Source organism: Pinus tabuliformis, chromosome 9, assembly GCF_031772625.1.
Source record: "Pinus tabuliformis cultivar Carrire ecotype Pingquan chromosome 9, CPIR1, whole genome shotgun sequence".
Lineage (NCBI taxonomy): Eukaryota > Viridiplantae > Streptophyta > Pinopsida > Pinales > Pinaceae > Pinus > Pinus tabuliformis.
Window position 1 is genome coordinate 1,720,772,512 of NC_142307.1, and position 17,741 is coordinate 1,720,790,252.

Here is a 17,741-nt window from a genome sequence, read left to right on the forward strand (position 1 = left end):
TTCCTTAGCCTCTCAGCATCATTTGAGACTTGAACACCTGTCCAATGCTACCATAAACTAACACTCCCTTTTAGAGAGGAAGGTGTTCGCCACTATACACATATGTTCTCTAAATACATGAACTTAGCCCTCCCTAGAGCTTTCGTGAGTATATCTGCGACCTTCTACTTTGTGGGAACATGTTTTATATAGACTGCTCCACACCATTGATGTCTGAATTTTGTTGTACCTCCTTTCTTCACATCTCAACTGATTGACTCCCTGTCATTGGAAATCATCGTGAAGAAGTCAACTGGCAAACACTGTACCTTGAGTCCTTTGACTGCAACTAGCTCTACATTGTCTACTCAACACCTGACTGCGCCCAATTGGCTTTGTTATTATCGCTCACGCATCTGACTGCAACTAGCTCTACAACTGCCCCTCGAGATTTGAGTATGCCTTGTTGACATCTCAACCCTCCTGCTACTCTGTATTGTGAGCTCTAGTAGCAAAGGAATAGATCCATGTGAACAACAACTAGATCTGATCTAGAGTTCTTGTTGCTCACCTATGGACCTTGCCCATACTGGTTGCTAAAGCATCATGCTCCTCCTCCATCTGGAGGTATTGCTACTATTAATGCGAATTCCTCCAATATAGAGGCCAACTTGTTGATCTTTGTCGAAATTGTTGTATGTTGTTGCCCCCTCTTGTCCTTCTTTCTCTTGGGACATTGGGTGATGTAGTGATCAAATTCACCACATCTGAAGCACTTGAACTTCGACATATCCTTCTTCTTCTCTCCTCCTTTTGAGCTTGTCCCTGTCCTCTTCCTTTTCCACCTTCAATCCCATGATATTACTATTGATGGTACCTTCTACGAGGTTGATCCTTAGCACCTCCTGGGTGAAGTCACTCCATAAGCACTGCCATCCTGGAAGTGTATCTTGCCTAGAAATGACTTGGACGAACGTGCAACACTCCTTGGAGAACCCACAGAGGGTTGTTTGCACTAGCTTGTTGTCTGCTGGTTTCTCTCCTACAGCTGCAAGTTCGTCTTTGATTCCTTGAATCCTAGTGAGGTAGGATGTGACATCCTCTCCCTTCTACATTTTAATGTTCCTCAGTTTCACCTTGAGAATAATTTTTCGATTCTTCGATGGATCCTGATACAACTTCACGATGGCATCCCACATGTCCTTTGTCGTATTCTTGTCTGCAATATATAGGACAAGGACCACCCTCTTAGTCTTGGCCATCTCTTTCTTGAAGGTTTCTAACTATTGTGGATCTGCTAGTTCTACCATGACATTTGTCACAAACTACTTGAAGCCATGCTCATCCCTTAAGAATTGCATTATGGCTTTCCAGATGCCAAAATTAGAGGCTCCGTCAAGTCTGTCATGATCTCTAAGTCTTGTTGTGTCCATCTCTGTGAAACTCAAATAAAATGGAGAATTGTTTGTTGGAAATCCCTTTCTCTTTCCAGCAACTCAACCTTCTCTCTGCTACTCGCACTCCCTTTGGAAATGCGCAAATATGCTCTTGTATTTGCCTTCGATGTCCTTCCTAGAACTCGCATTGCCTGCTGCTCCTGTTGGGTAACTCACTCTACCTCTCGAAAGTCCTCTAGAATCCAACACACGCATTGTTAACCCTGAAACTCATACTAGCTCGACTGACAAGTCTACTGCGACCTTCTTCTGTTGGAAATCACGACCTCCTTTCTTGCATTGCAAAATTGGAAACCCTCTGAGAATTTCTGAAAAATCCCACTTAGTATGCTTTTTCTTCTTGCCCTGTGCAAATCTTCAACTGCAAACCCTTGCTTGCAAATTTTTGTGCCCAAATCCACTCTGCAAATCAACTAATTTTCTCACCAGAACCCTCTTTCGACAAATCCACTGCATGTTGCTATTGCTTCTAGACAAATCCAACTTTTTCTTCTCTCTAGTACTAGAAATAAATTTTTTTTGAAACTGCACAACCTCTCTTCCTTTCATCTTTGAGCCTCTGATCTAATCAACAATGCTCTGATCCCATGTGAAATTTCCTTAAATGAACCAACTAGAGTTTATTCTTCTAACGGATTAACAATTTATTTGTTTACAACAAAATAATGAATAAATAGTTGATGGTTCATTCTTCACAATAAAAAATACATTGCAAAATATACGATCAAGAACTGAGAAATAGATGCACACATAGAAAAATTGACACCAATATTTTTGGACTAAAAGTTCCTGGAAAAACATTGAAGGGAAAACCCATGCAGCAGATGAGGGTTTATTTTATTATGCAGCAATTTGGAAATAATTACAATCTGGATGCCCAATTGGACAAATACTCTGTAGATCCAAGATCTCCTCTGCTAATAAATTGTACCTCCTTTGGCCTGCGTGAACCCTACACTAGCTACTTGCACTGCAGCTTGGGACTCACATTGCTAGGTCTGGATAACTCAAACTGCCTGGAAACTAGCTCTAACTAAGATGTCTTGCCTCCCTTTGCCTTTAGAAGTGACTTGCTTTGCCTCTTGGAAACCAATCTCGCCTTCAACAACTGAATCAACACTCTTCCGAGAACTCGCATGGGAGGTTTTGGCAGTTCACACTGCTTGTACAACCTCCTTGGAGATGAATTTCAGCCTCCTTTTTCCTGCCACTCTGGCACTGGAAAATCACTAGGAAATTCTCTGTAATCCTCTTCCCAAATTTTTTACTGCTACCTCTCTCTGATGCTCTCCCTCTAGCTCAAATTGCGCCCCAACTACATCTGCGAACTAAGTAGCTCAATTTGCCACAATCAAGTGATACTCGATGTGTCTCTCTCCATCCCTTAGATCTTCTCTTGTAATCTCTCGTTGAGTCTTCAATGACCATGATTAAATCTCCATCAATGACTAAGATCAATTAGACTTCATCAATAGAAGTCTCTAGAGCAATCTCGAACATCCTTAATTAATTAACTTTAATTTACCACTTTTCCTAAGTTAGACTTGGGAAATAATTTAATTATGGAAAATTAATTTAATTAAGGTGTTTCCCAAGCTTATCTCACGGAACCTTTTCTGGGTTTTGGAGATCCTGTGTTCCTTAGTTTCTCAACATCATCTGAGACTAGAACACTTATCGGATGCTACCATAAGCTAACAGTACGTTGTAGAGTATTGTTAATGAAACAATAGATTTTGAAGGACAAAAATTGTGTGTATGTGTTTGAGATTGGTTAATTTTTTCTTCCTTTGTTATCTATTTTATTTGTGTGAAAAATTGTCATGCATTTTATTAAGTAGATCTACATAATAATTAAATTTACAACAAGAAATATGTTATGAAATAATTGGCCAGGTTGTTGGGGTTAAAAATTAACACAAATTTGCTCCTTGCAAAGTCGTTGCTCTATACGACCTGCCTATGGGTTGGTCTCTCCATTGCAAATTTTGTTTATTGTCTTCTTCAGACCTGATAACTAGATGAAAGTCCTTTATCACCCTTCGTTGAGATTACTCAATATATATCTCTTGTGTCTTTCTACTTCACTTAGTCTTTCTTTTATACTCGAGTTATTGAATGAATCAATTAACCAATGATGACTAATTCTCCGTAACCCTAATCTCTCAGTGAGATTGATAGTTGAGATTAAGTTTCGATCAATAATAAAGATTCATCTCACTAGTCTGAAAAAACCTTTACATTTCACTAGATTAAACTCACTTTTATGAAAAAAACTTCCCTTTAATAATTCTTTTAATTAAAGTGAATTTTCTCTTAGACGACTTCCACACATCTTGACACTTAGATCTGTGTAGAACTACCTATCTGAGCTACAAGCAGCAACATGATGTCCTCCAAGGAGTAACCACACTAATAAGGCATACTAGTATGATCCTAGAGGGATCCCAAGTGTTAGAGCCACTTAGTCTCTTAACATTTCACATTAAGGAAAATAAGGTCTTGATGGATAGTTGGCTACTCTAAATGGGGGGTGCCTAGCTCTCTAATGTCAATAATTGCCCTGTTACTAAGGCTTTTTGGAGCCAATCTATCTACTACTGGATGATCTAGGGAAAACATGTAATCTGTGAAACACTGAGTGACAACTCAAGGATCTTGAGGATATCGGTGTACTAGGAGAGGGAAGTTGACCCTTGAGCAAAAGCCTCATTAATGAATACCTTGACAGGTCATCTGGAGGATGTTGGGTTGTAATATTCTTAAGAAGAAATTAATAATTAAAAACAAGCAAAAACATCACATGCAACACAAAAATTTACACATGCAATTAGACACCCATAAATTCACCAAAACTGCACCAAGCTAAGCCATTTTATTATAAATCAAGGAGAGTACAATATAAGCATGGAGTAGGTGCACTTGGGCTTGCAAAAGCAAGCTAGACAAGTTCCAGGTGAGAAAACAAGCACCTCGAATACTAGCAAGTACTTCTTCTTCAACCCCTGCACTGGCCCTGGAATTTTGTCATTGTTGGCTGGGAAGGGATACGTGTTTTACCCCTCCAAAGTGCCCAAAAATTCTATAAAATTAATCGTGCGCTCTCCTCACCAAACCCACAAAGACCCATAAAGGAATAGGCCTTGTTCCAACCTCCCCAAATTGCCCCCAAATAGTGTGAGTTCCTCCTCTAGCTAGGTATTTGCACCACATGCGTCGCTGCTGCCAAATGAGCCCCCAAATGCTAAGAATTTACCCCAAAATTTCCCTTATGCCTCTTAGAGAATCTCAGCCCCAAATCCCCAGTCAATCCTCCCACAACAAGATCACTCCACAAGGAACTACACAGACCCAATGAAGCTACCTCTGCACATGCCCTGGAGGAAGAATTTTGGCCTAAGGAGTGGCCACCAAGTTAGTCCTCCAAACTCCTGCAAAATGCCAATGTAGTGTGCCCCCAAAGGTCTAGAGCCAACACTGCTTTGAAGCTCCCTCTCCTCAAGAGTGTGTATTCCCATCTGTGCCCCTAGGGTGGCACTCGTGGTCCACCGAAGATGGAGGTGAGATCTCTCCTTGAAAATCTCTTGTGCTGAACAACACTATGTAGACTTGGCTCAACAGCTTAAGCGTATAAGAGAGTTCTAATGTCAAATGATCAAAAAGCCCCAAATGAAAGTTCTCTCTTTATACTTATACTTGTTGGCCCCACCTTCCTTCTCTCTCCTCCAATTCGCTTTGCCTCCCTTTTCTTCTCCTTCCACAAGTGTGTACTAGCTTAAGGGGTATGAATTCCCCCTCTTTGGGTGGTCCCCACTTCCCACTAGCACTTTAATCTTTCCCTTTTTCTAATATTTAACTATGCTTCTCCGACAAAATGAAATTATTCTCCCTTTACCACCCCCACTTATGCTAGGTTAGGCCAAAATTATTATAACATACACAAAATTGCAAAATTGGTGTAGTTGCTAGGTGAATTTAGGTAGAGGGGACATCACTGTCCTCCCCTCCCAAATGTTGTTTGTCCCCAAACAATTGTAACGCGGGGTGTCGTAGAATATGCTCATCCTTCCATGTGGCATCCTCATCTGGCAAGTTCCTCCATCGCACCAAATACTCCTTGATAGTCCTGCTCCTCAATCTCCTCTCCCTGGTCTCCAAAATAGCTTCAAGCTCAAGACCAAATGCCCCTCTTCATCCAACAATGGTAGCTCAGTAGTTTCTGTCACATGTTGTCCCAATACCTTCTTGAGGCATGAGACATGAAAGACATTGTGTACCTTGCTTCCAGGTGGAAGCCCCAGCTCATATGCCACCTCACCAATCCTCATGATCACCCTGTAAGGCCCATAGAAACGTGGTTATAGCTTCTTGACCCCCTTCTGCTTCAGCGTAGACTATTTGTATGGTTGGAGACGTAAGAAAACCAAGTCTCCCACCTCAAAATGCCTCTCAACTTGATGCCTGTTTGCATACATTCTTTGCTGATTTTGGTGGTCTGTAGATTGTTTTTGAGAGCCTTAAGGATGTCTTGGCTCTCCTGTATCCATTCTTTAGTCCTTGGGGCCTTGCTGTCTCCAAAAACAAGGTTAGAAAAAGATAAAGCATCATAACCATATAAAGCACGGAAAGGTGACATACCAATAGACATATGGTAGGTAGTATTGTAGCAAGACTCCCGCAGGTGCAACCATGTCAACCAAGCTTACAGCCACCCTTTCACATTGTTCTGCAAGTATCCCCCCAACCACTTATTAACTATCATGGTTCACCCATCTGTCTTAGGGTGGTAGCTGGTACTAGGAGTAAGATTTCTGCCCACCAACCTGAAGAGCTCCTGCCAAAATTCCCCCATGAAGCCACTGTCCCTATCACTGACTATGGTCTTGGGGAGACCCACACAAACTTAAAATCTCTCTGAAGAATAGCTCTGCAACTTACGAAGCAGTGTACCTAGCGGGGATAACAAAGAAGTGGGCATTCTTCGTCAATTGGTCCATCACTATATATATACAATCACGACCCTACACCATAGGAAGTCTCGTGATGAAGTCTATTGAAATACTCTCCCACTTCCCCTCAGGAATCGGAAGCGGCTAAAGTAACCTAGTGGGATGAGTCAACTCCCCTTTGTTCCTCTGGCAGACCTCACACTCCTGCACATGCCTCAATACATCCCACATGAGGCCCCTCCAAGTGAAGCACTCCCTAATTTGCCTTGTAAGTCTTCAAGAACCCCTGATATCCTAATAGTGGCGAATCATGTGCTACATGGAGAATCTTCCTCCCCTCCCCCCCCAATTGTGAACTAGGTACTAGATATATGTGCACCTTGTAGTAAATGACATCATCTATCACCCAATAATGCTCATCCCCATGAGTACCATCTAAGATCTCACACGCCTATCGATCCTTGGAGTACTCCACCAAAAGCTGCACCTTCTAGTCATGGCAGATGCTCATGAGTGAAAGTGTCATGAGCTTCCTAGATAGGGCATCTGCCACTATGTTTTGCTTGCCCTTGACATACTCTATATCAAAATCGTAGGCCTGAATCCTACTGACCCACTTCTACTGCCTCTCATTGAGGCCCTTCTACTCCAAAAAGTGGCAAAGATTGTTATGATCAGTCTTCACTCTGAACCTATTGCCCACCAAGTACTGTCAGAATTTGGCCAATGCATGCATAATGGCCAACATCTCCTTGTCATAGATAGAGTACAACCTCTCATGACTAAGGAGCTTCCGACTCTCAAAAGCTATTGGGTGGCCTCCCTGTGACAATACTGCACCAATGCCCTCACCTAATGCATCACACTCCAAGGTGAATGGTTGTGTAAAATTAGGCAAAGCCAACACTGGACAACTGCTCATCACCTTCTTGAGGTGCTCAAATGTTGCATGTGCCCTATCCGTCCATGCAAATGCTCCCTTCTTAGTCAAATCTGTGAAGGGTGCCGCTAGTTGTGAGAAGGCCTTTACAAAGTTCCTGTAATATGTGCAAAAGCCGACAAATCCCCTCAGCTCGTTCACATTCCAAGGAACTGGCCAATCCCAGATGGCCCTAATCTTCTCCTCATGCGCCCGCACTCCATCCTTTCCAATAATGTGCCCTAGGTAGAGCATCTTAATCAACCCAAACTCACACTTGGACAACTTTGCATAAAACTATTGCCCCTCCAAAATACGAGCACCTCCTCTATATGTTGTAGGTGCTCCTCCCATGTCCTGCTATAAATCAATATGTCATCAAAGAACACTAGCACGAACTTATGCAACTGCTTGCGGAACACGTGGTTCATGCAAGACTGGAAAGTAGTAGGTGTGTTGGTCAACCTAAAGGGCATAACCAAAAACTCAAAGTGGTTGTAGTGACACTTGAAAGTTGTCTTAGGGATATCTCGATCCCTCACCTGAATCTGATGGTACCCTGAACGTAAGCCTATCTTAGATAAGTACTTGGCTCCTCTAAGCTCAGCCATAAGCTCATCAATGCAAGGAATGGGGTATCGATTCTTCAAAGTCTTCTTATTTAAGAGCTCTATAGTCAATGCACATCTGTAACATACCATTCTCCTTCTTCACCAAAACACATGATGAAGCGAAGGGACTAGAGTTGGGCCAAATGTGCCCCAATGCCAGCAACTCCTAAATAGCTCGCTTAATTTCATTCCGATAGGCCTTGGGATGTTTGTATGGGGTTTTGATGTCTGTCTGTACCCCTGGATCTAACTCAATAGTGTGCTCAAACCCCTTGTCAAGTGGTTGCCCTCGTGGGATGTCCCTAAATACTGCAAAGTACCTGTCTAGAATGCTTGAACGTCGGGGTGTGGTGGTTTGGGCCCACCCCCTGCATCAGATATCCTAAGCTCCACAACTCACTCTATATCCCCATGTCTCAAGTTTTCCTCCATCTTGTGTGCTAACACTATCTGTGGGGGATATGAGTGCATGCCTCTCAACAAGACCAACTTCCCATCTGGCCCTGCGAACTCCACCCAATTTATGCCAATTAGTGGTGACACGCCCAAGAGAATAGAGCCACTAAACACCAAGCACCACATTGTTGTCTAGAAAATCAACCACAAAGAAATGGTCTTCCATTGAATAGTTCCCTATCACCATTGTCATCGTGGGAGCATATCTAGTACACTGCATGGTACAGTCTCCTGGCACCAAGACAGAGAAGCCCTCAAAAGACTCTGTTTGTATGCCTCTCCTCTCCACCCTTTGGGCATCTACGAAATTGTGGGTTGCCCCAAAGTCCACTAGCGCCAAAACATGTTATACCTGCACCATGCCCTTGATCCTCATAGTAAGATACTTCAACACTCCCTGAAGTGAAGCGATAACTCTTGCTGTAGGCAAGAAAGGAGCTCCTCCTAGTGGGGGTGGTGGGCCTCCTCCTCCTCTTGTTAGTTGTGGCTCATCATCACCAACACCTATTTCCTACTCTGCATCATCCTCTGTCTCACTATCAGAAAACTCCTCTATAAAGTGTGCCTTGCCCTTGATACACTTGTGCCCTAGTGCTTATGGCTCCTAAGAAGTGAAGCACAACTTCCTCCTATGGAGGTATCTTCGGGTCTCATCATCCAACTGCCCATGCCCTGAGGCCTAGTATCTTTGCCCCTTTGCTAGAATATGGGTCTGGTGGGTACCTGCGCTCTGGCCCTAGGAAGCACATCCTACAAATCTCGGGCTCTGCCTACTGCATCTTGCAAAGTGGTGGGCTTGTTGGATCCACAAACAAAAAATCTCTCCCGGCCTGCGATAAATATGGCACCATCATTGATAACCTCAAAAACTCAGAGATATATGTCTCAACACTACTCGTCTGCTTGAGCCGTGTCAGCTCTCCGAAGTGCTCCTCAGGGTCTCTCCTCTCAAAGCGCCCCAACAAACTCCACGTGAACTCCTCGTAGGCAGTAATACCTGCATGCCCCAAAAGTAGCCAGTCTGTGGAAGCACCAATCATGAGCCTCTCCCTCCAAGTGCAAAGTGGCAATCTTGATTGCCTCCATCTCTGTCATTTGGTTAAGCTGAAAATAGACATCCAGCTTCTCAACCCAAACCTTGGATGAGCTCTTAGGAGAGCCATCAAAAGTTGGAAGGAACAACCTCTTACCCTTGCTGCCCTCCAGCACCAGATGTTAGAAACATAGGTATAGTCGACCTCGGTAGTGCGCTATAGACGTGAGACATGTTGTGCGGGTTTGTGGCCTGGTGGTGTGAGGTCCCTGAATCCTCTCCCAAATGGATGTCTCCTTGGCTACTCTTACCCTTGTTAATATTGTTGCTCTGCTATCTCAATTTATCAATACCGTTGGATAAATTGTTGATAGCCTTCAAGAGGCTTTGAGCAAATTCCTCCTCTCTCTTCTCTTTGTCATTATGATTCCCCCATGTCTAATTTCTCAACCTCTTGCTCAAGGGTTTTTGGGTCAGGGGTAATCTGTAGCTCTCTTTCCTTGCTTTTGTACCTCTATCTCTTGTATGTGATATTCTGCTTGTCTTCTAGTGTCATAGAATGAAGAGTTTCCCATAGGTTGAGCCAAGATTATTGCTTTGATACCACTATAATATTCTTAAGAGGAAATTAACAGTGATAAATAAGTAAAAAGCATCACATGCAACACAAAAATTTACACATGCAATTAGACAACTAGAAATTCACCAAAACTGCACCAAGCTTAGCCATTTTATTATAAATCAAGGAGAGTACAATATAAGCATGGAGCAGGCGCACTTGGGCTTGCAAAAGGAAGCTAGACAAGTCCCAGGTGAGAAAAGATGATGCCCAAATGCTATCAAGTATCTCTTCTTCAACCCCTGTGCTGGCCCTGGAATTCTACTATTGTTGGTTGGGAAGGGACTAGTGTTACACCCCTCTAGAGTGCTCAAAATTCTATAAAATTAACCGTGGGCTCTCCTCACCAAACCCACAAAGACCCATAAAGGAATAGGCCTTGTTCCAACCTCCCGAAATTGCCCCCAAATAGAGTGAGCTCCTCCTCTAGTTAGGTATTCACACCACCTGTGTCTTTGTTGCCAAATGAGCCCCCAAATGTTTAGAGATTTCCACAAAATTTCCCTTATGCCTACTGGAGAATCTTAGGTCGATCCTCCCTCAACAAGATCACTCCACAAGGAACTACAAAACCCAATGAAGCTACCTTTGCACATGCCCGGGAGGAAGAATTTCGGCCTGAGGAATGGACACAAGTCAACCCTCCAAACTCCTGCAAAATCGCTGCAAAATGCCAATGTAGTGTGCCCCCAAAGGCCCAGAGCCAATACTGGTCTGAAGCTCCCTCTCCTCAGGAGTGCATATTCCCTTTTGTGCCCAGTCTGCTCCAAGAACTCGAAATCACCTGAAGAATTCTCCTAGATCAGCTCCCAAGTGTAGCAATAGCTACCCTAGGGTGGCACTCATGGTCCACCGAAGATGGAGGTGAGATCTCCCCTTATAAATCTCTTGTGTTGACCAACACTGTGTAGACTTGGCTCAACAGCTCAACTGTACAAGAGAGTTTTAATGTCAAATGATCAAAAAGCCCCAAATGAAGGTTCTCTCCTCATACTTATACTTGTTGGCCCCACCCTCCTTCTCTCTCCTCCAATTTGCTTTGCCTGCCTTTTCTTCTCCTTCCACCAGTGCATATTAGCTTAAGGGGTATGAATTCCTCCTTTTTGGGTGGTCCCTACTTCCCACTAGCACTTTAATCTTTCCCTTTTTCTAATGTTTAGCTATGCTTCTCAAGTTCTCCCACAAAATGAAGTGATTCTCCCTTTATCACCCACTTATGCTAGGTTGAGCCAAAATTATTATAACTTAGACAAAATTGCAAAATTGTTATAGCTGCTAGGTGAATTTAGGTAGAGGGGACATCACATGGATATTCTCCCTACTGCTTGTGGCCCTATTCCATTGGGAAAAATAGGAAGGATGAGCTAATCTACTCCAAAGCCTTTCCTCTGGGAATGGCGTATACAATCTTATGCTCTAAAACCTCCCTCGCGAAGACAACAAGGCATCACTAGTTGATTCACTAGAAGAATGTGGACGTGGACCTCCCAGAGTCCCAAAAAAGACAATAAAATCTCCCTTTGATATTGCAGTAGAAAGGGAATGCAAGTCTTAAGCATTTGTAATTGACATCGCTGACATGGTCTATCTAGCCAAAGAACGCAAATGTTTTAATTCAGAGTTTGTTTGAGAACACAGAACCATCTAAGAGGGGATCCTAGGGGTGCCCTGCCAATGCAAGAGAGATGGCCACACATTTAAGTAACCCAAAGGCCTTTGTAAACCAAGAACAATCCTACCCATAAGAACCTACAAAGGCAACAATCGAGGAGAAGCAGAGCAATTGGTGGGATGTTGAGCCCTCCCCCAAGGAATATTCAGCAAGTTCAAACTCTTTGAAAGAACAATACAAGTTTGAATATGGCCTCAAGTTAGAGGGAATATGCTTTGAACTCCACCTAGATGATGGAATGAGGGATCACTTGTGGTTCATACTTTCTTCACCAAAGCAAAGGAAGCCTCCAAATCTCAAAACAATAAAGGACCATGGGTTTGATGATGTGTTCAAGAGGGGTATCTTGGATGTGATGTCTTGGAAGTGACTTTGGAAACATTCTCTCCAAAAGGGCAACAAAGCAAAATGTCATACAAAAACATATGTGCCAAGAGGATGGTTCCACAAGTCATGATCGTAGTAGAGTTCAAGGCTTGAACTCTACTTCAACCATACTCCATATGGTAGTAATGCTTCACATATTACGTTGGATCATAGATATATCAAGATTATGTGACATATGTAGACATGTCCTTATCGTTTTCTTAGTCTTCCTAGATATTAGCCATCTACTTCAACCATACTCCCTATGGTAGGTATGTTTCAAATATTACATTGGATCAAAGACATATCAAGATTATGTGACACATGCAGACATATCCTTATCTTTTTCTTAGTCTCCTAGATATTAGCCATTTAAGGGTTTGAATAGAATTAGTGTGCCAAAGAAATGACTCTACTTAGCACCTTGAATTTGGACATTGGAAATCCCCTACCTACCACATTTCCTTATCAACATTCCCACACTACGAAGATTAGAGATGTTTTTTCCTTTTCATCTAAGAGATAACCAAGTAATGGAAAAGATTCCTTAGCAATATCTACTCACAAATCTCATAGCTAGTTCAACACAAGCTTTTTATAATCCACGAGAGACTCCAATAAGAAACACTTTGATAAACAAATGCACTATAATCAATTAGTCTGCCTACCTACCCCACCAAAATTGTTTCCACTGCCAAAATGTTTCCAAATGCCCCAAAAAAAAGCCAAAAACATTTTGGGTGGCCTTTCAGGATATGGAAATGACGCTTAAATTATAGGCCCATATTTTGGCCCCATGTCACATGATTCGATTTTGAGTTTGAGTTTGACAACTATGAAGTTTGATTCCAATTTGAATTTGGCAATGAGGTTTGAATGAGGTTCACCACTTGGTTCGTTTATATACATATTTCAAATTCTCAATATATATATATATAATATATATATATAATTAATAAATTTATAATTTTATTATAAAGATAAGTTATATTAATTTATAATATATAATATAAGTGAAATTTTAGACCCATAACCCAGATTTGTAACTAGTGTGTGATTTTAGACCTGTAACTTGTAACAGTGACCTAGAAAGGGTATGTTCAGACCCACAATTTCACTTAAATAGTTCACCAAGAACTCCAAAAAACACCCACACAAAAAGGAGAAAATAAATTCTGAGAATTTTCATTAATTTCCAATCTTAAATATCAACACTAATTAAACCCATTAGGCCACACACGAAAAAAATAAAAATTGGGGTGCTTTTTCAAATTTTATCACCCAACAAATCTTTCAACATTTTACTATATATTCGAAACAAGACCTCGAATCCCTTCCTCTTACACCCCTTGAGCTGGGAATTGGATGATTCAAAGACTAAAACCTTGAAGCGAGCAGGGTACTCAATGGTCTGACCTATTTGAAATCCATATGTTTCCAAACGGCGCCAATTAATCCAATTAATGCCAGTCATGGACACTATTTCAAGGGAAGCAGCAATAAAGCTGATCTCTAAGTGCATGTTATTTTTGATGTAGTCAAAAGCTAAGTGTTTTTTTCTTTTGAAATGCTGCATATGCTCAGTGAAGATGAAAAACATTCAATCTATCATTTATGAAAACCTGTTTACAAGTAGAATTTTACAATGAAAATGTTTAGCTTAACACTACAATTCAATGCATCATTATTTTCAGTGGATGTCTTTCCCTTGAACCACTCCATTCCAGTTAACACATTTTGATAGAATAAGAGGGATACAGCAGGAAATATTAAGTTCTACCGAAAGACTTAGCATCATATAGTTGAAAATTATGAAGATATATTGCCCAAACACCCCATTTCTAGGTTAGAGAATACCTTATCGGCGTGTTTGTCTCTACCAAATGACATTGGATTATAAGAAAATTTGACCACAATTCCATCTCTCCCTTCACAAGAAGCTGCATCAATATCATTGTCACTTACATCCACCACAGTTTCAAACAATTGTTCATTCACATTCTGAATTTCAGGCTGTAAAACACGATCAAGCTGCAGAACATGTACATAAAGTTATAAACTTACCAAGAAAGTAAAATGCAAGAAAACAATAAATAGGATACATGTATTCATCATCCTTTCATCCAATGTCTATAGTTACCAATGTTTCTAAGCATCCAACTTTCTAACAAATTCCTTTATCCACCTTACCGTTTACAGTCTGTTAAATGTCCATAGTTCCCATCAGATGATTATTTATCCAAGACATGAGTGGAAAGACAAGAAGTAAAATTTAAATACAATTCTAAACAGTTGCATTGACGTACTGTCCTAAATTGTTTTAATTCTAAGCTCACAAAACATGAAAGCTTGATAAGACTTGCATAATCAGGGAATATAATTGTCTGTTATGAATACAATATATATAAAATAATACAAATAATGTAATCAATAATAATAATAATAAATAATGATTGACACATGATTGATTGCTCTGAACCTGCCGAGGAGTTCTGGTCTGCGCTGCAGGTCGCGGCTGTCTTCGCCTTGGCTGGGCCTTCCCAAGGTCGCCCACCTTCATGGAGGTGCTGGGTTCTCCTCAGGGGCCACCCATCTCTCCTCCTCCACCTTCTTCCTTTGAAGCATTCAGATCTCTGTTGGCTTCCTTGCCTAAGAAGAAGAAAGTCGAAGCTGCAAAGTTTGTGAAGAAATTGGATGACATTCCCGAGATTTCTCTCCCGCCAGAAGGGCCGATCCAAGTCGCTCTGTCTCTAGCAGATCAAGCCCTCGTTGGCCAGTTCACAGGGCTCTGGCCTTCCCCAAAATCCACAGAGAACTGGGTCGCCAAGAACTGGGCACCCTTGATAAAAGACAAAGTAACCTCATACTTTCTCGGGAGAGGCTACTTTCTGTTTGAGTTCACTGCAAAAGAGGACAAGGATCTGATTTTCCAAAATGGACCTTACTTCATGGGCCCTCAAGGATTGTATTTGAATAAATGGATGCCAGATTTCGATCCGGCAGTGGATGTGCCCACAGCGGTCCCGGTGTGGGTGAGACTCCCCAACCTACCAGTGCACTGTTGGAATTGGGATTCTCTAAAGCACATAGGCAACACCCTAGGCAAATTTATAGACCGGGCTAACAACAAAGACCAGTATGACTGTGCCAGAATCTGCGTGGAGGTAGATCTAGAGGTCGGGCTACCGGAAGCCATCAAAATTATCGTAGGTCCCTGGACTCATGTGCAGAAACTCGACTATGAGCAGCTGCCCTTCAAATGTCGGAAATGCCACATCTATGGTCACTTTGCCAGAGGATGTCTGTCCAATGGGGCGGAAGAAAAAGGGAAAGAAGAAGGCTGGAACCAGGTCAAGCGCACCCAGACAACTGCAAATGCAAATGTTAAAGCCTCGCAGATGGGTCTTGCTCAGAAACCAACCATGGAAGGACAAGGGAACAAATTCGAGCTCCTAAGATCTGAAATCATGACCTCCCAAGAGGTCGAGATCCCAAAGGAAATTTCTCCCGCCAAAGCTTCCCCCTCCGTCTCGATCAAAGGTGGAAGTGCAGCAGAGAGATCCAAAGGGAAGCTCTCAGAAGAGGAGGAAAAAATCCAAGAATCTGAGGAATCGGAAGAAGAAGGAGAAATAGGAGACTCTCAATCCTCTCCCAAAAGATCCACAAGAGGACGCAAGTCTGCAAGGGAAAAAAGAGAACAAGAAACCTACAAGGACAAGCTTCAGGGCAGCCAGCCAACACTAGAGAAGTTACTGGCAAAAACCCCAAAGATGATGAGGAATCAACCCCAGGGCTCCAAGGGAGCCCATCACAACAAAAATAAATGATGAAGATAGTCTCCTGGAATTGTAGGGGTATGGGCACTAGAGCCAAGGAAGAAGCAATGAAAAGTTTAACAAGATTGGAAGCCCCGGATATCCTCCTCATCCAGGAGACCAAAATGGAGGACACAGCGTTTCTCCAAGCGAGTAAACAATTTTGGAATAAAAGCGGGGTGCAAGCTGTCTCTGCTCATGGAGCCCTGGGAGGGCTTGGATCGCTCTGGAACCCTAACAAGTTCTCAATAATCTCTGAGACTTTGAATACTCATTGGATTTTCTTAAAAATGCAGCATCTAGTAACCAAGGAGATCATTTGTCTATTCAATGTGTATGTTCCTAATAATGCAGGTGAGAAAAAGAGTTGTTGGGATTCCATAAAAACTCTAGCAGATCTAGAGAATCTGGAAAATATCATCATAGTTGGAGACCTCAATCTCATCCTTCTCTCGTCAGAAAAAAGAGGAGGCAGCATTGTAAGGGATCCAGCAAGGGAATGGGCAAAGGATCTCATGCAGGATTGGGACCTGCTAGACATCAAGCCTGTTACTAGTAAGTTTACTTGGTCAAATAAGAGAGTTGGTCCTGGTCATATAGCTGCAAGACTAGACAGATTTTTTGTTCAAAGCTCCTTCCTTCTTCTCGGTCTAGAGGCTATAATGCACATCCTTCATAGCAGTGTTTTGGATCACAAGCCCGTAAGACTTGAGCTACTGGCTCCCAAGGACATGGGCCCTATCCCTTTCAAATTCAGTTCTCTATGGACCAAAGAGGCAGATTTCATGCAAAAGGTTAGAGACTGTTGGAAAGACCCAGTCAAGGGTTCCCCTTTTTTTGTTTGGGAAGAAAAACTTAGAAGAGTAAAAGCAATGCTAAAAAGCTGGGCCAAGACCTTTCCCAATCCTGCAACTGAAAGGAAAAAAATTCAAAGCTCCTTAGAAATGCACCATCTTCACCTAGAAGCAACTGAAATCACAAAAGAAGATCTGGACAAGGAGACGCAGCTTCAGTAGAAACTACACAAGGCTTGCTTGGCCGAGGAAGAATTTTGGAGGCTCAAATCTAGGAGCCTTTGGCTCAAAGCAGGAGATAGAAACTCCTTTTTTCATAAGCAAGCTCAAGCCAGGAAATGCTGTAACTCCATCTCTGAAATCAAAGAAGAAAACTGCACATTAAATGATTTTACCAGCATCAAAAAGGCAGCTTCCGAACATTTTAAGAAGTTGTATAGTGAGGACATGGAGGCTGGCCAAAGCTCTAAACTCCTGGATGCAGTTCCCCTCCTTATCACTGCTAGAATGAATCAACTGTTAGAAGCCAAAATCAACAAAAATGAAGTCAGGGACGCCCTCTTTGATATGGACCCCGACAAAGCTCCGGGACCAGACGGTTTCACAACCAGATTTCTCCAGACTTGTTGGCAGATTGTGGAGAAGGAGTTCTTTAAAATGATTCAAAAATCCCAAGATTGCCAGAAAATTGGAGGTTGCACAAATTCAACATTCCTCGCCCTTATCCCCAAGGAAAAAGGAGCAAACTCCTTCAATAGATTCCGCCCGATCTCCTTATGTAACATTGGATACAAAGTGATAACCAAGGTTGTAGCAAACAGGCTAAGAAATATTCTCCCCAAAATCATCCCGGAGAATCAAGGAGGATTCATTCATGGCAGACAGCTAGTGGACAGCTTCATTTTGGTCCAAGAGGCAATCCATTCCAGCCTACATTGAAAAGAAAAAGGTATGGTCATCAAACTCGATCTAGCAAATGCATTTGACCGAGTTAGGCATAGTTTTTTGATAGATGTTCTGCACAAGATGGGGTTTGGACAAAATATTACAAACTGGATTTAGGCTTGTATC